The 20,621-nt window shown below is 40.6% G+C and overlaps 1 protein-coding gene and 1 pseudogene across 4 annotated transcripts in view; one reads left to right on the forward strand and one right to left on the reverse strand.

Annotated features, from left to right (window-relative positions):
- The window catches only part of CPA6 (carboxypeptidase A6), a 366,630-nt gene that overhangs the window by 180,907 nt on the left and 165,102 nt on the right, over positions 1-20,621 (forward strand). The gene's annotated exons all lie outside the window — the stretch shown is intronic.
- LOC129493165 (nascent polypeptide-associated complex subunit alpha-like) lies at positions 8,049-8,695 on the reverse strand (annotated as a pseudogene).

Raw genomic sequence — 20,621 nt, forward strand, 5'->3', positions numbered from 1 at the left:
GCTCCTGGATTCATTAATTTTTTGAAGGGTTTTTTGTGTCTCTATTTCCTTCAGTTCTGCTCTGATTTTAGTTATTTCTAGCCTTCTGCTAGCTTTTGAATGTGTTTGCTCTTGCTTTTCTAGTTCTTTTAATTGTGATGTTAGGGTGTCCATGTTGGATCTTTCCTGCTTTCTCTTGTGGGCATTTAGTGCTATAAATTTCCCTCTACACACCGCTTTGAACGTGTCCCAGAGATTCTGGTATGTTGTGTCTTTGTTCTCGTTGGTTTCAAAGAACATCTTTATTTCTGCCTTCATTTCATTATGTACCCAATAGTCATTCAGGAGCAGGTTGTTCAGTTTCCATGTAGTTGAGCGGTTTTGAGTGAGTTTCTTAATCCTGAGTTCTAGTTTGATTGCACTGTGGTCTGAGAGACAGTTTGTTATAATCTCTGTTCTTTTACATTTGCTGAGAAGAGCTTTACTTCCAACTATGTGGTCAATTTTGGAATAGGTGTGGTGTGGTGCTGAAAAAAATGTATATTCTGTTGATTTGGGGTGGAGAGTTCTGTAGATGTCTATTAGGTCCACTTTATATAGAGCTGAGTTCAATTCCTGGATATCCTTGTTAACTTTCTGTCTCGTTGATCTGTCTAATGCTGACAGTGGGGTGTTAAAATCTCCCATTATTATTGTGTGGGAGTTTAAGTCCCTTTGTAGGTCACTGAGGACTTGCTTTATGAATCTGGGTGCTCCTGTGTTGGGTGCATATATATTTAGGATAGTTAGCTCTTCTTGTTGAATTGATCCCTTTACCATTATGTAATGGCCTTCTTTGTCTCTTTTGATCTTTGTTGGTTTAAAGTCTATTTTATCAGAGACTAGGATTGCAACCCCTGCCTTTTTTTGTTTTCCAGTTGCTTGATAGATCTTCCTCCATCCCTTTATTTTGAGTCTATGTGTGTCTCTGCACGTGAGATGGGTTTCCTGAATACAGCACACTGATGGGTCCTGACTCCTTATCCAGTTTGCCAGTCTGTGTCTTTTGATTGGAGCATTTAGCCCATTTACATTTAACGTGAATATTGTTATGTGTGAATCTGATCCTGTCATTATGATGTTAGTTGGTTATTTTGCTCGTTAGTTGCTATAGTTTCTTCCTAGCCTCGATGGTCTTTACAATTTGGCATGTTTTTGCAGGGGCTGGTACCGGTTGTTCCTTTCCATGTTTAGTGCTTCCTTCAGGAGCTCTTTTAGGGCAGGCCTGGTGGTGACAAAATCACTCAGCGTTTGCTTGTCTGTAAAGTATTTTATTTCTCCTTCACTTATGAAGCTTAGTTTGGCGGGATAGGAAATTCTGGGTTGAAAATTCTTTTCTTTAAGAATGTTGAATATCGGCCCCCACTCTCTTCTGGCTTGTAGAGTTTCTGCTGAGAGATCAGCTGTTAGTCTGATGGGCTTCCCTTTGTGGGTAACCCGTCCTTTCTCTCTGGCTGCCCTTAACATTTTTTCCTTCATTTCAACTTTGGTGAATCTGACAATTATGTGTCTTGGAGTTGCCCTTCTCGAGGAGTATCTTTGTGGCGTTCTCTGTATTTCCTGAATCTGAATGCTGGCCTGCCTTGCTAGATTGGGGAAGTTCTCCTGGATAATATCTTGCAGAGTGTTTTCCAACTTGGTTCCATTCTCCCCATCATTTTCAGGTACACCAATCAGACGTAGGTTTGGTCTTTTCACATAGTCCCAAATTTCTGGGAGGCTTTGTTCATTTCTTTTTATTCTTTTTTCTCTAAACTTCCCTTCTCTCTTCATTTCATTCATTTCATCTTCTATCAGCGATACCCTTTCTTCCAGTTGATCGCATCTGCTACTGAGGCTTCTGCATTCTTCGCATAGTTCTCGAAACTTGGCTTTCAGCTCCATCATCTCCTTTAAGCCCTTCTCTCCATTGGTTATTCTAGTTATCCATTCTTCTAATTTTTTTTCAAAGTTTTTAACTTCTTTGCTATTGTTTTGAATTTCCTCTCGTAGCTCAGAGTAGTTTGATCGTCTGAAGCCTTCTTCTCTCAACTCATCAAAGTCATCCTCCATCCAGCTTTGTTCCGTTGCTGGTGAGGAACTGCGTTCCTTTGGAGGAGGAGAGGTGCTCTGTTTTTTAGAGTTTCCAGTTTTTTTGGTCTGTTTTTTCCCCATCTTTGTGGTTTTGTCTACTTTTTGTCTTCGATGATGGTGATGTACAGATGGGTTTTTGGTGTGGATGTCCTTTCTGTTTGTTAATTTTCCTTCTACCAGACAAGACCCTCAGCTGCAGGTCTGTTGGAGTTTACTAGAAGTCCACTCCAGACCGTTTGGCTGGGTGTCAGCACCGGTGGCTGCAGAACAGCGGATTTTCGTGAGACCACAAATTCAGCTGTCTGATAGTTCCTCTGAAAGTTTTGTCTCAGAGGAGTACCCGGTTGAATGAGGTGTCAGTCTGTCCCTACTGGGGGGTGCCTCCCAGTTAGGCTGCTCAGGGGTGAGGGACCCACTTTAGGAGGCGGTCTGTCCGTTCTCAGATCTCCAGCTGCGTGCTGGGAGAACCACTACTCTCTTCAAAGCTGTCAGTCAGACAGGGACATTTAAGGCTGTGGAAGTTCTGGCTGAGTTTTTGGTTGTCTGTGCCCTGCCCCCAGAGGTGGAGCCTATAGAGGCAGGCAGGCCTCCTTGAGCTGTGGTGGGCTCCACCCAGTTCGAGCTTCCTGGCTGCTTTGTTTACCTAAGCAAGCCTGGGCAATGGCGGGCGCCCCTCCCCCAGCCTCGTTGCCGCCTTGCAGCGTGATCTCAGACTGCTGTGCTAGCAATCAGCAAGACTCTGTGGGCATAGGACCCTCCGAGCCAGGTGCGGGACACAATCTCCTAGTGTGCCGTTTTCCAGGCCCGTTGGAAAAGCGCAGTATTAGGACGGGACTGACCCGATATTCCAGGTGCCGTCTGTTTCCCCTTTCTTTGACTAGGAAAGGGAACTCCCTGACCCCTTGCGCTTCCCGAGTGAGGCAATGCCTCGCCCTGCTTCGGCTCGCGCACAGTGCGCTTCACCGACTGTCCTGCACCCACTGTTAGGCACTCCCTAGTGAGATGAAACCGGTACCTCAAGCAGAAATGCAGAAATCACCCGTCTTCTGTGTCGCTGGGGCTGGGAGCTGGAGACCGGAGCTGTTCCTATTCGGCCATCTTGGCTCCACCCCAGAAGTTTTTATTTTTATGTAATTCCAGTTGTCTATTTTTGCTTTCGTTGCCCATGCTTTTGGAATCAAATCTAAAAAAAAAAAAAATTGTAGCCTGGAGCAATGTCATGTAGTTTTTTCCCCTGTGTTCTTTTCCAGTGGTTTTCAGGTTTTATGTTTAAATCTTTAATCCATTTTTAGTTAAATTTTTGTATATGGGGTGAGAAAAGGGTCCAAATTTATTCTTTTGCATATGAATATCCAGTTTTCCTATCACCACTTATTGAACAGACTGTCCTTTTCCCATTTTATATTCTTGGCACCTTTGTCAAGTTAGTTGACCACAGATGAACAGGTTCATTTCTATGCTTTCTGTTCTGTTCCATTGGTCAATGTGTCTATTTTATGCCAGTGCCATGCCCTTTTAATTACTATCACTTCGTAGTATAGTTTGAAATCAACTATAGTTGGTGTGATACCTCTAGCTTTGTTCTTTTTGTTCATCATTGCCTTGGTTATTTGGGTTTTTCGTGGTTCAATTTGCTTTTTTTTTTTTTTTTTTTGAGACAGAGTCTCCACTCTGTTGCCCAGGCACTGGAGTGCAGTGGCGTGATCTCAGCTCACTGCAACCTCCACCTCCTGGGTTCAAGCAATTCTCCTGCCTTAGCCTCTAGAGTAGCTGGGATTACAGGCATGTGCTACCACGCCCAGCTAATTTTTGTATTTTTAGTGGAGATGGGGTTTTACCATATTGCCCAGGCTGATTTTGAACTCCTGACCTCAAGTGATCTGCCCACCTTGGCCTCCCAAAGTGCTGAGATCACAGTCATGAACCACCACACCTGGCCAAATTTGCTTTTTCTATAGCTATGAAAAGTGACATTGAGATTTTTACATGAATTGTATTAAATCTGTAGATCACTTTGGGTAGTATAGATCTTTTAACAGTATTAATTCTTCCAGAACATGAACACACAAAATATCTTTTAATTTATTTGTGTCTTCTTCAGTTTCTTTCCTTGATTTTTTTTTTTTTTTTTTTTTTTTTTTTGAGATGGAGTCTTGCTCTGTCGCCCAGGCTGGAGTGCAGTGGCATGATCTCGGCTCACTGCAAGCTCTGCCTCCCAGGTTCACGCCATTCTCCTGCCTCAGCCTCCCAAGTAGCTGGGACTACAGGTGCCCGCCACCACGCCCGGCTAATTTTTTGTATTTTTAGTAGAGATGGGGTTTCACCGTGTTAGCCAGGATGGTCTCAATCTCCTGACCTCGTGATCCGCCCGCCTCAGCCTCCCAAAGTGCTGGGATTACAGGTGTGAGCCACCATGCCTGGCCTCTTTCCTTGATATTTTATAGTTTTTTGTGTACAGTTCTTTCACTTTCTTTGTTAAATTTATAAGTGTTTCATTTTTTGTAACTATTGTAAATGGGATTGTTCTCTTGATTTCTTTTTCAGAAAGTTTGTTGTGAATGTAGAGAAATGCCACTGATTTTTGTGTGTTAATTTTATATTCTGAAACTTTACTGAATTTATATATCAGTTCTAACAGATTTTTGGTGGAATCTATAGGATTTTCTATGTGTAAGATCATGTTGTCAGCCAACAGTGACAATTTCACTTCTTCTTTCCTGTTTGGATGCTTTTTATTTCTTTCTCTTGACCAAGTGCTCTGGCAAAGACTTTCAATACTAAGTTAAATAGAGGTGGCATGAGTGAACATCCTTACCTTGTTCAGGATCTTAGAGGAAAGGTTTCTAATTTTTCACCATTGTGTATAATGTTAGCTGTGGGCTTGTTATATATGGCTTTTATTGTGTTGAAGTACATTTTATCTATACCTAATTCGTTGAGTGGTTTTATCATGAAAAGATGTTGAATTTTGTCAAATGCATTTTTTTGCATTTAATGAAATAATCATGCTTTTTCCTTGATTATGTTAATATGGTGTCTCTCATTTATTGTTCTGTGAATGTTGAACCATCCTTGCATCCCAGAAATAAATCCCACTTGATGGTGATTGATCCTTCTAATGCATTGTTGAGTTTGTTAGCATTTTGTTGAAGATTTCTGCGTCTGTATTTGTCAAAGACATTGGTCTGTAGTTTTCTTATTTTGTGATGTTCTTGTCTGGCTTTGGTGTCAGGTTATTGCTGCCCTTGCAAAAAGAATTTGGAAGTATTCTCTCCCTTCAATTTTCTTTGGAAGTCTGTAGAGAATTAGTATTAGTTTTTATTTGAACATTTGGTAGAATTCAGTCATGAAGCCTTCAGGTTCTTGATTTTTCTTTGATGAGTGTCTTAGTCCATTTTGTGTCACTATAAAAGAATACCTGAGACTGGGTAGTTTATATACAAAAGAAGTTATTTAGTTCACAGTTCTGCAGGCTGAGAAGTTTAAGGTCATGCATGGCCCCGGCCTCTAGAGAGGGCTTTCATGCTGCATCACAACATGGCAGAGAAGATCAAAGGAAAAGCAGACATGGGCACAGAGCCAGGAACTTGAGGGGCATTCTGGCTTTATAATAGCCTCCTCTAATAGGAACTAATCCATTCTTGTGGGAATTAGCCCAGTCTTTCAAAAGCAAGAACTTACTACTAGGAGAATGGCACCAAGCCATTCATGAGGGATCTGCCTCCATAACCCCAGCACCTGCCATTGAGCCCACCTCCCAACACCACCACATTAGGGATCAAATTTCAGCGTGAGTTTTGGTGAGAATAAACAAACCATATTCAAACTATAGCAATGGGGTACTTTTTATTGCTCATTCAGTCTCCTCACTCCATTATCAGTCTGTTGAGGTTTTCTATTTCTTGTGATTCAGTCTTAGCAGGTTGTATATGTTTAGGAATTTATCTATTTCCTTTAAGTTTCTCCATTGCTTGTCCTATAATTTTTCATAAGTATCTTATTTTTCTTTGTATTTCTGTGGTGTCGGTTGTAATGTTTCCACTTTCATTTCTGGTTTTATTTTAGTCTTTTTTCTTTTTTCTCGGTTAGTCTAGCTAAAGGTTTGTCAATTTTGTTTATCCTTTTTAAAAACCAACTCTTAGTTTCATCAATATTGCATATTGTTTTTCTAGTCTCTATTTAATTTATTTGTCCTGATCTTTACTCTTTACTTCTGCTAGCATTGGGCTTACTTTGTTCTTCTTTTTGTATTTCCTTTAGATGTGATATTAGATTGTTTATATGCAATCGTTATTCTCTTTTGATGTAGGCATTATTGCTACAAACTTTCCTCTTACAACTGCTTTTGCTGCATTACACAAGTTTTGATATACTATGTTTCCATTTTCATTTGTCTCAAGATATTTTTTAATTTCCTAATTTCTATATTGACCTTGATTGCTAAGTAGTATGTTTTTTGACATTTATTTGTGAATTTTCTGAAATTTCTCCTGTTGTTAGTTTTCAGTTTCATACCACTGTGGTTGAAAAAATATTTGATATGATTTCAATCTTCTTAAATTTGCTAAGATTTGTCTTGTGGCCTAACAAATGATCTACCCTAGAGAATGTTCTCTGTGTTCTTAAAATGAATGTGTATTCTTTTGCTGTCGGCTGGAATGTTCTGAATATGTCTGTTAGGTCCATTTGGTCTAAAGAGTTCTTCAAGTCCAATGGATCCTCAATAACTTTCTGTCTACATGATCTGTTCTATATTGAAAGCACTGTATTGAAGTCCCCTGCCGTTATTGAACGGCAATCTCTCTCTCCCTTCAGATCCTTTAATATTTGCTTTATATATTTAGGTGCTCCACTGTGGAGTGCACATGTGTTTATAATTTTTATGTCCTCTTGATGAAGTGACGTCTTTTTCATTATAGAATGTCATTCTTTGTCTCTTTGTATAATTTTCTACTTAAAATCTATTTTGCCTGATACGAGCAAGTATCGCTACCTCTGCCCTCTTTTGGTTTCCTTTTTTGTGAAATATCTTTTTTCATCCCTTCTCTTTCAGTCTATGTGTGTCCTTAAAAATGAAGTGAATCTCTTGTAGATAGCATATAGTTGTCTCTTGTTTCTTTATCCATTCATTCATTCTGTGTCTTTGAACTGGGGAATCTAATACATGTACATTCAAGGTAATTAATGCTAGGTAAGAACCTACAAATACCATTTTGCTCATTGTTTTCTGATTGTTTTATAGATACTTTGTTTCTTTCTTCCTCTCTTGAGGTCTTCCTTTGTGATTTGATGGTTTTCTGTAGTGGTATGTTCTGAATCTTTTTAAATTTTGTTTTTTCCATCTCTTATTTACTTTTGCTTTTTGGTTATCATGACGTTTACACAGAGTATGTTATAACAGTCTCTTTCAAGATGATAATAGCTTAACTTTTATTGCTTACAACTCTAAACTTTTACTCCCCTCCCACGTTTTATGTTTTTGATGTCTGAATTTACATCATTTTGTGATATGTGTCCCTTGATAATTTATTTTAGCTCTAGTTGTTATTAATTAACACTTTTGCCCTTTAACCCTCATACTCAAAATACAATTATATATCACTATTACAGTACTAGAGTATTCTGATTATTGCTCTGTATTACCTACACCATTAGGTTTTGTGCTTTCATATGTTTAGCATTATTATTTAGCAACCTTTTGTTTCAGTTTAAAGAACTCCCTTTAGCAATTCCTGTAAAGGTAAGTCTAGTGGTGATAAACTTCCTTAGCTTTTATTTGTCTGGGGAAGTTTTAATTTCTTCCGCACTTCTGAAAGACAGCTTTTCTGGATAAAATATTCCTTTTTACCTAACAAGAAACCATAACTTTATTAATGATAGAAAGAGTACAAATTTCAAGTCAAGCTGCAGTTACTCTTTTGAAACACCAGAAAAAAAAAGTTCTTGTTTTCAGATGGTTACATTGCTAATTCCATAATCACATTAACAATATCATTACTGTTGTTCTTCAGGGCTTGAACTGCCTTTGTTCTTAATACATTTGCTTGCAACATGACCAATTCTGTGTCCTTAATTTTCACACATGTTTCATCAACTTCCTCTTTACTCTCCTCTTGTACAGTTGGAAGAGGCTATCTGTTTCCTTGAATGTTTCAGAGAGCTTCACCCTGAACTTTGAATTTCTCAGTAGCCGCTAGCTGTGCTTGCTGAGATAAACCTCAATCTCAGCTTCCCTTAAAAACCATGTTGGTATTTGATGCTGGGATCTTACAGACATCTGGTTTTGTGATGACAGAGTATTCTTAGATTTCCAAATAGTGTCTCTAGTAACCGCTGTAACCTGCTTAAAACCCAGTTTGGATATAACCTTCTGTGCCTTCTTTTCACTCCAACTCTGTTTTGCTTTATTGACTGGTTCTTCATCAATTTCAGCTGCTGCTGACAACTGGGCTTGTTGTGTGGTCATTGCCTGTGTGGAATTTTATTCCTCAAGCTGCGGTACCGATTCATCACTGTTAGATTCTGTTACAGACCCTGTCTTAGCCTATGACTCTGGCTATTAATGCTCCGTAGCAGAGACAGTTTCTGTGTCTTTACTGGGCATTTTGTGGGGGGAGCATGGAACCAAGTTGGTGGCAGAAAGTAATGAATAAAATATTCCTGGTTGGCAGTCTTTTTTTTCTTCAACATTTTGAATATGTTATCCTACTGTCTCCTGGCCTGCAAGACTTCTGCTGAGAATTCCATCTGTAGACATATTAGGATTTCATTGTATATGATATATTTCTCATCTCTTTCTGCTCTCAGAACTCTGTCTTTAGTTTTTGACAGTTTGATTATTATATATCTTGGTGAACTCCTCTTGGGGTTGAATTTAATTGGGACTTCTGTGCTACCTGTACCTGGATGTTACCTTCTTTCCTCAGATTAGGAAAGTTTTCATTCATTATTTTGTAAAAATATTCTTCCTGGCCAGGTGCGGTGGCTCACGCGTGTAATCCAGGCACTTTGGGAGGCTGAGGCAGGCAGATCACGAGGTCAGGAGATCAAGACCACAGTGAAACCCCGTCTCTACTAAAAATACAAAAAATTAGCCGGGCATGGTGGCGGGCGCCTGTAGTCACAGCTACTCGGAGAGGCTGAGGCAGGAGAATGGCGTGAACCCGGGAGGCGGAGCTTGCAGTGAGCTGAGATTGCACCACTGCACTCCAGCCGGGGCGATAGAGCGAGACTCTGTCTCAAAAAAATAAATAAATAAATAAATAAATAAATAAATAAATAAAATACTCTTCCTGCCAGGCACAGTGGCTCACACCTGTAATCCCAGCATTTTGGGAGGCCAAGGTGGGTGGATCATCTGAGGTCAGGAGTTTGAGACCATAGGGCCAACATGGTGAAACCCCTTCTCTACTAAAAATACAAAAATTAGCGCCTTTCGTGGGTGGAGCCCAGATGGCCTAATAGGAGCAGCTCCGGTCTACAGCTCCCAGCGTGAGCGATGCAGAAGACAGGTGATTTCTGCATTTCCATCTGAGGTACCGGGTTCATCTCACTAGGGAGAGCCAGACAGTGGGCGCACGACAGTGAGCGCAGCGCACCGTGCGTGAGCCGAAGCAGGGTGAGGCATTGCCTCACTCAGGAAGTGCAAGGGTTCAGGGAGTTCCCTTTCCTAGTCAAAGAAAGGGGTGACAGATGACACCTGGAAAATCGGGTCACTCCCACCCTAATACTGTGCTTTTCCAATGGCCTTAAAAAATGGCACACCAGGAGATTATATCCTGCACCTGGCTCAGAGGGTCCTATGCCCACGGAGTCTCACTGATTGCTAGCACAGCAGTCTGAGATCAAACTGCAAGGCAGCAGTGAGGCTGGGGGAGGGGTGCCCGCCATTGCCCAGGCTTGCTTAGATAAACAATGCAGCCAGGAAGCTTGAACTAGGTGGAGCCCACCTCAGCTCAAGGAGGCCTGCCTGCCTCTGTAGGCTCCACCTCTGGGGGCAGGGCACAGACAAACAAAAAGACAGAAGTAACCTCTGCAGACTTAAATGTCCCTGTCTGACAGCTTTGAAGAGAGTAGTGGTTCTCCCAGCATGCAGCTGGAGATCTGAGAACAGGCAGACTGCCTCCTCAAGTGGATCCCTGACCCCCAAGCAGCCTAACTGGGAGGCACCCACCCAGTAGGGACAGACTGACACCTCACATGGCCGGGTACTCCTCAGAGACAGAACTTCCAGAGGAACGATCAGACAGCAGCATTTGTGGTTCACCAAGGTCCACTGTTCTACAGCCACCACTGTTCTGCAGCCACCGCTGCTGATACCCAGGCAAACAGCATCTGGAGTGGACCTCTAGCAAACTCCAACAGACCTGCAGCTGAGAGTCCTCTCTGTTAGAAGGAAAACTAACAAAAAGAAAGGACATCCACACCAAAAACCCTTCTGTACAACACCATCATCAGAGACCAAGTGTAGATAAAACCACAAAGATGGGGAGAAAACAGAGCAGAAAAACTGGGAACTCTAAAAAGCAGAGCGCCTCTCCTCCTCCAAAGGAACGCAGCTCCTCACCAGCAACGGAACAAAGCTGGACGGAGAATGACTTTGACGAGTTGAGAGAAGAAGGCTTCAGACGATCAAACTACTCCAGGCTACAGGAGGAAATTCAAACCAATGGCAAAGAAGTTAAAAACTGTGAAAAAAAAATTAGACAAATGGATAACTAGAATAACCAACGCAGAGAAGTCCGTAAAGGAGCTGATGGAGCTGAAAGCCAAGGCGCAAGAACTACGTGAAGAATGCAGAAGCCTCAGGAGCCAATGCGATCAACTGGAAGAAAGGGTATCAGTGATGGAAGATGAAATGAATGAAACGAAGCCAGAAGGGAAGCTTAGAGAAAAAAGAATAAAAAGAAATGAACAAAGCCTCCAAGAAATATGGGACTATGTGAAAAGACCAAATCTACATCTGATTGGTGAACCTGAAAGTGATGGGGAGAATGGAACCAAGTTGGAAAACACTCTGCAGGATATTATCCAGGAGAACTTCCCCAATCTAGCAAGGCAGGCCAACATTCAGATTCAGGAAATACAGAGAACACCACAAAGATACTCCTCGAGACTAGCAACTCCAAGACACATAATTGTCAGATTCACAAAAGTTGAAATGAAGGAAAAATGTTAAGGGCAGCCAGAGAGAAAGGTTGGGTTGCCCACAAAAGGAAACCCATCAGACTAACAGCAGATCTCTTGGCAGAAACTGCACAAGCCAGAAGAGAGTGGGGGCCAATATTCAACATTCTTAAAGAAAAGAATTTTCAACCCAGAATTTCATATCCAGCCAAACTAAGCTTCATAAGTGAAGGAGAAATAAAATACTTTACAGACAAGCAAATGCTGAGAGATTTTGTCTCCACCAGGCCTGCCCTAAAAGAGCTCCTGAAGGAAGCACTAAACATGGAAAGGAACAACCGGTACCAGCCACTGCAAAAACATGCCAAAATGTAAAGACCATCAAGGCTAGGAAGAAACTGCATCAACTAACGAGCAAAATAACCAGCTAACATCATAATGATAGGACCAAATTCACACATAACAATATTAACTTTAAATGTAAATGGGCTAAATGCTCCAATTAAAAGACACAGACTGGCAAATTGGATAAAGAGTCAAGACCCATCAGTGTGCTGTATTCAGGAAACCCATCTCATGTGCAGAGACACAAATAGGCTCAAAATAAAGGGATGGAGGAAGACCTATCAAGCAAATGGAAAACAAAAAAAGGCAGGAGTTGTAATCCTAGTCTCTGGTAAAATAGACTTTAAACCAACAAAGATCAAAAGAGACAAAGAAGGCCATTACATAATGGTAAGGGGTCAATTCAACAAGAAGAGCTAACTATCCTAAATATATATGCACCCAATACAGGAGCACCCAGATTCATAAAGCAAGTCCCCAGAGACCTACAAAGAGACTTAGACTCCCACACAATAATAATGGGAGACTTTAACACCCTACTGTCAACATTAGACAGATCAACGAGACAGAAAGTTAACAAGGATACCCAGGAATTGAACTCAGCTCTGCACCAAGCAGACCTAATAGACATCTACAGAACTCTCCACCCCAAATCAACAGAATATACATTTTTTTCAGCACCACACCACACCTATTCCAAAATTGACCACATAGTTGGAAGTAAAGCTCTCCTCAGCAAATGTAAAAGAACAGAAATTATAACAAACTGTCTCTCAGACCACAGTGCAATCAAACTAGAACTCAGGGTTAAAAAACTCACTCAAAACCACTCAACTACATGGAAACTGAACAACCTGCTCCTGAATGATTACTGGGTACATAACAAAATGAAGGCAGAAATAAAGATGTTCTTTGAAACCAACGAGAACAGAGACACAACATACCAGAATCTCTGGGACACATTCAAAGCAGTGTGTAGAGGGAAATTTATAGCACTAAATGCCCATAAGAGAAAGCAGGAAAGATCCAAAGTTGACACCCTAACATCACAATTAAAAGAACTAGAAAAGCAAGAGCAAACACATTCAAAAGCTAGCAGAAGGCAAGAAATAACTAAAATCAGAGCAGAAAGGATGGAAATAGAGACACAAAATACCCTTCAAAGAATTAATGAATCCAGGAGCTGGTTTTTTGAAAAGATCAACAAAATTGATAGACCGCTAGCAAGACTAATAAGAAAACCAGGGCAATTAGGCAGGAGAAGGAAATAAAGAGTATTCAATTAGGAAAAGAGGAAGTCAAATTGTCCCTGTTTGCAGATGACATGATTGTATATCTAGAAAACCCCATTGTCTCAGCCCAAAATCTCCTTAAGCTGTTAAGCAACTTCAGCAAAGTCTCAGGATACAAAATCAATGTACAAAAATCACAAGCATTCTTATACACCAATAACAGACAAACAAAGAGCCAAATCATGAGTGGACTCCCATTCACAATTGCTTCAAAGAGAATAAAATACCTAGGAATCCAACTTACAAGGGACATGAAGGACCTCTTCAAGGAGAACTACAAACCACTGCTCGATGGAATAAAATATGATACAAACAAATGGAAGAACATTCCATGCTCATGGGTTGGAAGAATCAATATCGTGAAAATGGCCATACTGCCCAAGGTAATTTATAGATTCAATGCCATCCGCATCAAGCTACCAATTACTTTCTTCACAGAATTGGAAAAAACTACTTTAAAGTTCATATGGAACCAAAAAAGAGCCCGCATCGCCAAGTCTATCCTAAACCAAAAGAACAAAGCCAGAAGCATCACGCTACCTGACTTCAAACTATACTACAAGGCTACAGTAACCAAAACAGCATGGTACTAGTACCAAAACAGAGATATAGCTCAATGGAACTGAACAGAGCCCTCAGAAATAATGCCACATATCTACAACTATCTGATCTTTGACAAACCTGACAAAAACAAGAAATGGGGAAAGGATTCCCTATTTAATAAATGGTGCTGGGAAAACTGGCTAGCCATATGTAGAAAGCTGCAACTGGATCCCTTCCTTACACCTTATACAAAAATTAATTCGAGATGGATTAAAGACTTACATGTTAGACCTAAAACCATAAATACCCTAGGAGAAAACCTAGGCATTACCATTCAGGACATAGGCATGGGCAAGGACTTCATGTCTAAAACATCAAAAGCAGTGGCAACAAAAGCAAAAATTGACAATGGGATCTAATTAAACTAAAGAGTTTCTGCACAGCAAAAGAAGCTACCATCAGAGTGAACAGGCAACCTACAAAGTGGGAGAAAATTTTCGCAACCTACTCATCTGACAAAGGGCTAATATCCAGAATCTACAATGAACTCAAACAAATCTACAAGAAAAAAACAAACAACCCCATCAAAAAGTGGGCAAAGGACATGAACAGACACTTCTCAAAAGAAGACATTTATGCAGCCAAAAAACACAGGAAAAAATGCTCATCATCACTGGCCATCAGAGAAATGCAAATCAAAACCACAGTGAGATACCATCTCACACCAGTTAGAATGGCCATCATTAAAAAGTCAGGAAACAACAGGTGCTGGAGAGGATGTGGAGAAATAGGAACACTTTTACACTGTTGGTGGGACTGTAAACTAGTTCAACCATTGTGGAAGTCAGTGTGGCGATTCCTCAGGGATCTAGAACTAGAAATACCATTTGACCCAGCCATCCCATTACTGGGTATATACCCAAAGGATTATAAATCATGCTTCTATAAAGACACATGCACACGTATGTTTATTGTGGCACTATTCACAATAGCAAAGACTTGGAACCAACCCAAATGTCCAACAACGATAGACTGGATTAAGAAAATGTGGCACATATGCACCATGGAATATTATGCAGCCATAAAAAATGATGAGTTCCTGTCCTTTGTAGGGGCATGGATGAAACTGGAAATCATCATTCTCAGTAAACTATCACAAGGACAAAAAACCAAACACCGCATGTTCTCACTCATAGGTGGGAATTGAACAATGAGAACACATGGACACAGGAAAGGGAACATCACACTCCAGGGACTGTTGTGGGGTGGGGGGAGTGGGGAGGGATAGCATTAGGAGATATACCTAATGCTAAATGACGAGTTAATGGGTGCAGCACACCAACATGGCACATGGATACATATGTCACAAACCTGCACATTGTGCACATGTACCCTAATACTTAAAGTATAATAATAAAAAAAAAAATTAGCTGGGCATGGTGGTGGGTGCCTGTAATCCCAGCTACTAGGGAGGCTGAGGCAGGAGAATCACTTGAACCTGGGAGGCGGACGTTGCAGTGAGCCGAGATCATGCCATTGCACTCCAGCCTGGGCAACAAGAGCAAAACTCTGCCTCTAAATAAATAAATAATAATTTAAAAAAAAACTCTTCCTGGCCCTTTTTCTCTTTCTTCTGTTTCTTGAATGCCTATTATGCATAGGTTAGGTCTCTTGATGGTGTCACATAATTCCCATGGGCTTTCTTCATCTTTTTTATTCTTGTTTCTTTTTACTTCTCGGATTAAGTAGCTTAAAATGTTCTGCCTCTGAGTTCACTGATTCTTCAGCCTGATTGAGCCAGCTGTTGAAGCTTCCTATTACATTTTTCAGTTCAGTTATTGTAATCTTCATCTCTAGAATTTCTATTTGTTTCTTTGTGTATTGTCTCTATTTGTCAAATTTCTGGTGGTGTTTGTGTATTCTCTGAATTTCATTTAATTTTTTATCTGTATATTCTTGAAGTTTACTGAACTTTTAAAAGTAGATTATTCTCCATTTTTTCTGTCATTTCATAGGTCTACCTTTCTCTAGGGTCCATTGCTGGAGCTTTCTCATTGTTTTTTTGTTTGTTTGTTTTGGAGGTATCATGATTTCCTAAATCTTGGTAATCTTTATGTCTTTGCATTGGTGTTTATGCCTTTATAGAGAGAGCCAACTCTCCTGGCTTTTACAGGAGTTCTTTGGCAGGGATAGACCTTCACTAGTTGGTCTAGCCTATGATTTTGGATGGGCCAGCTCATTCGTAATGACCCCGGGCAGACAAAGTTTGCTTTCAGGTTATCTAGAAGCCTGAGCTTCTCCCTTTGCCCTGAATTCAGGTGACGCAGCTGGCTAGGCTCTTCTATCCAGCAAGATAGGTACATTCACAAAAATCTATGTGCTGATCTCTGTGGGCCCCACCTCCTTGCTTTGTTTCAGCCTGACCCCAGGAGGTCTAACTGCACTGTTTCCCCTATGTGCCTCAGTCCCCATGAGGTGAGGACAGAGTGGGCTTCTTGGGAAGCTTCTCAGAATCCTAGGGAAGCTGGCTGTCTACTTCCCTGGTTCTCTTTTCTCACTGTAGAAACTATGAGCCCTGGGGAGTACCCTGTGTGGCACTGTGCCAACTTATGGAAGGCAGAGGGGTGACAAAGTCAAAGTGAGACTGATTCTCCTGCCCTTTCAATGTAGATTTTTATTCAATTCCATGGAACACACAAGTGGTTCAGGTTTATTCCCATGTTTTGGGGTTTTCACCAAGGTGTTTGTTTTTGTCTATGAATAGTTCTAGTTGATTTTCCTGTGGAGGGGAATGAAACCCAAGACTTCCTTTTCCACCATCTTGCTGACCTCCAGACAAAAAGCATTGCAAAACTGCCACAGACCCAGTTAAATGTCCTGAAGAAAGCAATGTTTTGGTGGCAAAACTCCTATGTTTATTCATTGGTAAGTCAATGATTGCCATATAAGAGTAATTTGATTACACCATTATGTAGCTCAATACAAAGTTGCAGCAATTTTTAAATGCATTTGATTGCTTTTGTGCCTGTGTTAAATTTGTATTCTTTTTTAAGAGGACATCTCAAAGCTGTATGAACTTCAGGTCTCATAAGACCTAAATCTGCCCTGGCCAGGCCCATGTATCTGATATCCATAAGAGAGAGGAGTTGTACAGGTTTGTCTGTTCCCTTGACCCTATTGTCTAAATAATCATACACATTTAGGAAGAAAGAGGTGAGTAAGGTAGAGGCTCTCCTCTACCATTACTGTAAGTCTACTACTCTCTACATGTCTGCTCCTCTTTCAGTCTGTCCAAGTGCCAACTTATAAATTTTTTCCATTCTTATACTCCAGATTGCTAGTGCAGGGTGTCCAACTTGCCTTTTCATGCCAGGTCATAGTTTATGTTACATACTGTGTCCTAAAGAGTGGCCACCTTTCTACTCCAAACAGGGGCTATTCTTATGTGAAGAACAGCCTTCTACTTTCCCACCATTCCTGGGCATATCATTTGATTATCTGCAGTACGTGAATATTAAGCATCCTGAAGAGGTTAGAGATCATGCAGTGGAACCAATCTACACATTCCCAGCTTCTCCAGCAGCTCCTGCTCTCTGGGCATAGGGATGGAGAGGGTGAATTGCCATACTGATCTAGGATTAGGGTTTGGTGGTGAGGGTGCAGCATGCAGCTAGACCATGAGATGGTTGTACATGTTATCAACCAAAATGTCCTCTTTGGGTAGAGAACGAATGAAGACTAAGAGGGAATGGAAGTCAGGAGACAGCGGAAGTATCTAGGAACTAGGTATCTATATGATATTAAAAATCAGAAAGGTGAAAACATAGCCAGGAACTTGTGGTCCAAGAGTGAGAAATTTGAATTTAAGGTTTTAGAGGTGACACAAGATATTGTCCTTAAAGTGGATTGATAAAGTAGACTGGAGATTCACTCCATTGGCATTGAGAAGATGGAGGCTCAGCCGTCAGATGTGGACATTGATAGCTTCCTGGATATTACCTGCTGGTGGGACACTGTACACTATGAGGAGATGCCCATCCCAGTGCAAGAGGGAAGGTGACTGCAAGGTCAGAACAGGGCAGCAATGAGTCAGGACCAACAGTGTTATATCCAAACAGCATTATCTTTGGAGGAAGATGTTCTTCTGCAGGAAAACTAATGACTAATACTATTGAAACAACAATGGGGAGAGAGGAGAATGCCAAACAAGAGAACACTGGAGAATTGGCTATTATCTCCTCTGAGATTTGAGCTATTTAGCCAGAGGTGAGGATTTGCTTTTGCCTTGGAAGCCCCTTCAAAAACCATCTGAGTGTCTGGCAAAGAAATGAAAATCATGAATCAGCTGTAACCATTTAGGAGTGAAATTCTCTCTGAAAATTTAATTTGGTCTTGGCAACAGAAAGGATGTTTCCCTTGTCATGGTGACCCTTGTTATCCAAGTATTTGCAGGAGGCATTCTCCAAAGTGGCATACGAGGAGCCTGATATTTTTTTAAAACTTTTTCAAGGTGAAGATGACATCTCAGAGAGATCTCACCTTCCTGAGAGTTAAGGTGCTGAGACAAACCGACATTACAAATAAAAACACATTTCAGAGTAGAAATTGATCCATACCAACTAATGACTTGCTCATACTATTTTCTCTTGGGAAAAAAAACTAAACAGTTTGGCAAGGAGCTATCCTTGACTATGCAATCCTAAAGGTCTTTTTCAAGATAGTTTATCCTGTAAGAAGTCAAAGAAGTGGTATTTTGTGATGGTGATTTGGCTGCATGTCCATTGCCTGCTCTGTTGTTCTGTGTCTATAGTGACTTGCGCTAGTCATGCACCTCAGACAGTGCAAGGTGCTTCCTTTGATCTATCATGTCAGCAGTGGGAGAGGTCCTTAGCCTAACAGAGGTCTGACTAAAAGAACAGGCTTCAAAGTGAGTGTCATTTTCAGAAGTAACCATGCTCTGCCAGATCTGTATGGGGTTTTTTAATCGCATGCTGCTGGCAGAACGTTTCTTGTCATTTTTGTTTTTCTGTGTCCCATTATCCTCTTTTTCTTTTCTACATCTGGGTTTTGAGGAGGATTCTGCAGCAGTTTACAACATACCTAATTACAGAGCAAGATCCTAAAAAACAAAACAAACAAACAAAAAAAACATGCTGTGGCATAGTCCCAGTTCTTTCGCTCTCATTGCCTCCCACCTGCTCTCCATTATCCAATATATTTGTTTTGGGGTCATGCTGATTTAGATAGCCATCTCTAGCTTTAATTCAGATGGCGTAACTGATCCAACCACATGTTACATACTAAATGATTTAGAAGACCACGCTGTGGTTCTCAGTTCATCTTTCAGTAAGCATGTTTTGACATTGAGTTAAATAATCCTATGAAAATCCTTTCATAAGGATTATTTGTCATAACGTTAGTGTTATATTTTGTTGTTTGCAGCTGATTGTTTTGATCATTGTTTAATTGGGATAGGCATATTGTCACATTACACATCATTTTACATAAAAAGAAACCACAGAAATCTATCAGCAATATTAATCCCTAATTAAAATACATTGACATCATACTTAATGTATGAAAAGAGCTGAATTAAGCCTTTTTAAATTAGAAAATTCACTTTAGGCAGAAATAGTGGCTGGAAACATAGACATTTTTCTCTTCTAGTGGACAATGATGAGTATAATTTTATTGGTATGACAGCTACAAGAACATTCTGTGCCTTTGATTCAGCTCTGTACTGCTCTTCCTACTCTTCCTATGACCTTGAGAACTCACTTGTGTAAGAATTCAGTTTTGTAAAAGGATGTATTGAGTCACAAGTAGGAGGCCTGAATTAAATAAGCTAACACCTTAGATGTAGTTCTCTGTCTCCAAAACATATATATAAAAAAAAAAAGGAATACTTTTAATTGTCACTGCTCAGCTTGCATCCCAGAGAAAGAAATAGAAGCATGGGCTGCCAAAAAGAAACCCCAAACAAATGAACAAACAGAAAAAGCTTTAGGAGCATCACAGGCAGAGACTAGAGAGAAAAATCTGGGTTTTACCACTGTAGACCTCTCCAGGAAATGGCAAACTTTAATCTTAGAACCAGAGACCAGTTGCACAGTGCTTTCTGTTTCCTATTCACGGATTTTGTCTTGCCAACAAGATGATAAACTCTTCTGGGGCAGTGATGTCATTTTTGCAATGCTAAGCACCTATCATGTGGCAGGTGCCCTTCTACCTCCTGGATATACAGCTGTGAACAATTTATGCAAAGTCCCTTCCCCAGGACTCCTAACATCCACTCAGTGGAAGTATATTAGGACCAACATATAGCACTATGAAATGTTCTTCCATATTGAAACCTTTGAAGAGGCAACTTATCAATGAGCTGCACATACCCCAAAATATGGAATAGCCTTGCAGCCTAAGATGACTGCTTCAGTCATGGGAGTGAGGGAAGGTGGATAAATAATTCTAACTGTGACTCATAGAATGTGGTAGAAATCAGTAGAATTAGTATCAAGGACAGCCTTAAAGGACATGGACTAAACGTGCAGATTTGCAGATTTAAAGAGAAAGCATGAGAAAAAAGTTGGAGGGAAGTGGCCTTCCTAGGGGAAAGGAGTGAGATTTTAAGGCTATACAATCTCAGGTCTTTTTGTATCAATGAATCGTCCCTGAGCCCCACAGCCTACTTTTGTGTAAAGGTAGTCAGAAGGAGCTGGATATGAGATTCCTTCTCCTAACCCAACTCCAGATGGGTTGTTCCAACAGCAGGTTTCCCAGCTGAGGCCTCTTAAAGAATGACCTCCCTGAAAGAATTTCAGAGCTGTGCCTTCCCATGTTCTGTCCAAGATTTTTAGAAAAAAAAGTGATATTTAGCTAACCTTCCTAAATTGTTACAATTTGCCAATCACTCATGTTCTTTACATATATGATCCCACTTCATACAAAAACCTCAGGCAGTGAATGACGCTGATAATCCCAGGAAGGTAGAGCTCATAAGAAGCAGAACCATCAGTCAAATGCAACCCAGGCAGCTGTCCCCAGATCTGTGTTCTCGATTAGCATGCTTAATTTACTCAGGAACAGTTACTTTCTGTTTTAGTTAACACCAAAACACACATTTTTATGGTTCCTATTTTAATTAAATCAGTAAAGCATGTTGTCACATCCTATTTGGCCCTGGTTATGTCATTTTTTTTTTCTCTTCATTCTAATTTTTGACTGAGT

This window comes from Symphalangus syndactylus, chromosome 11, assembly GCF_028878055.3.
Source record: "Symphalangus syndactylus isolate Jambi chromosome 11, NHGRI_mSymSyn1-v2.1_pri, whole genome shotgun sequence".
Taxonomy (NCBI): Eukaryota; Metazoa; Chordata; class Mammalia; order Primates; family Hylobatidae; genus Symphalangus; species Symphalangus syndactylus.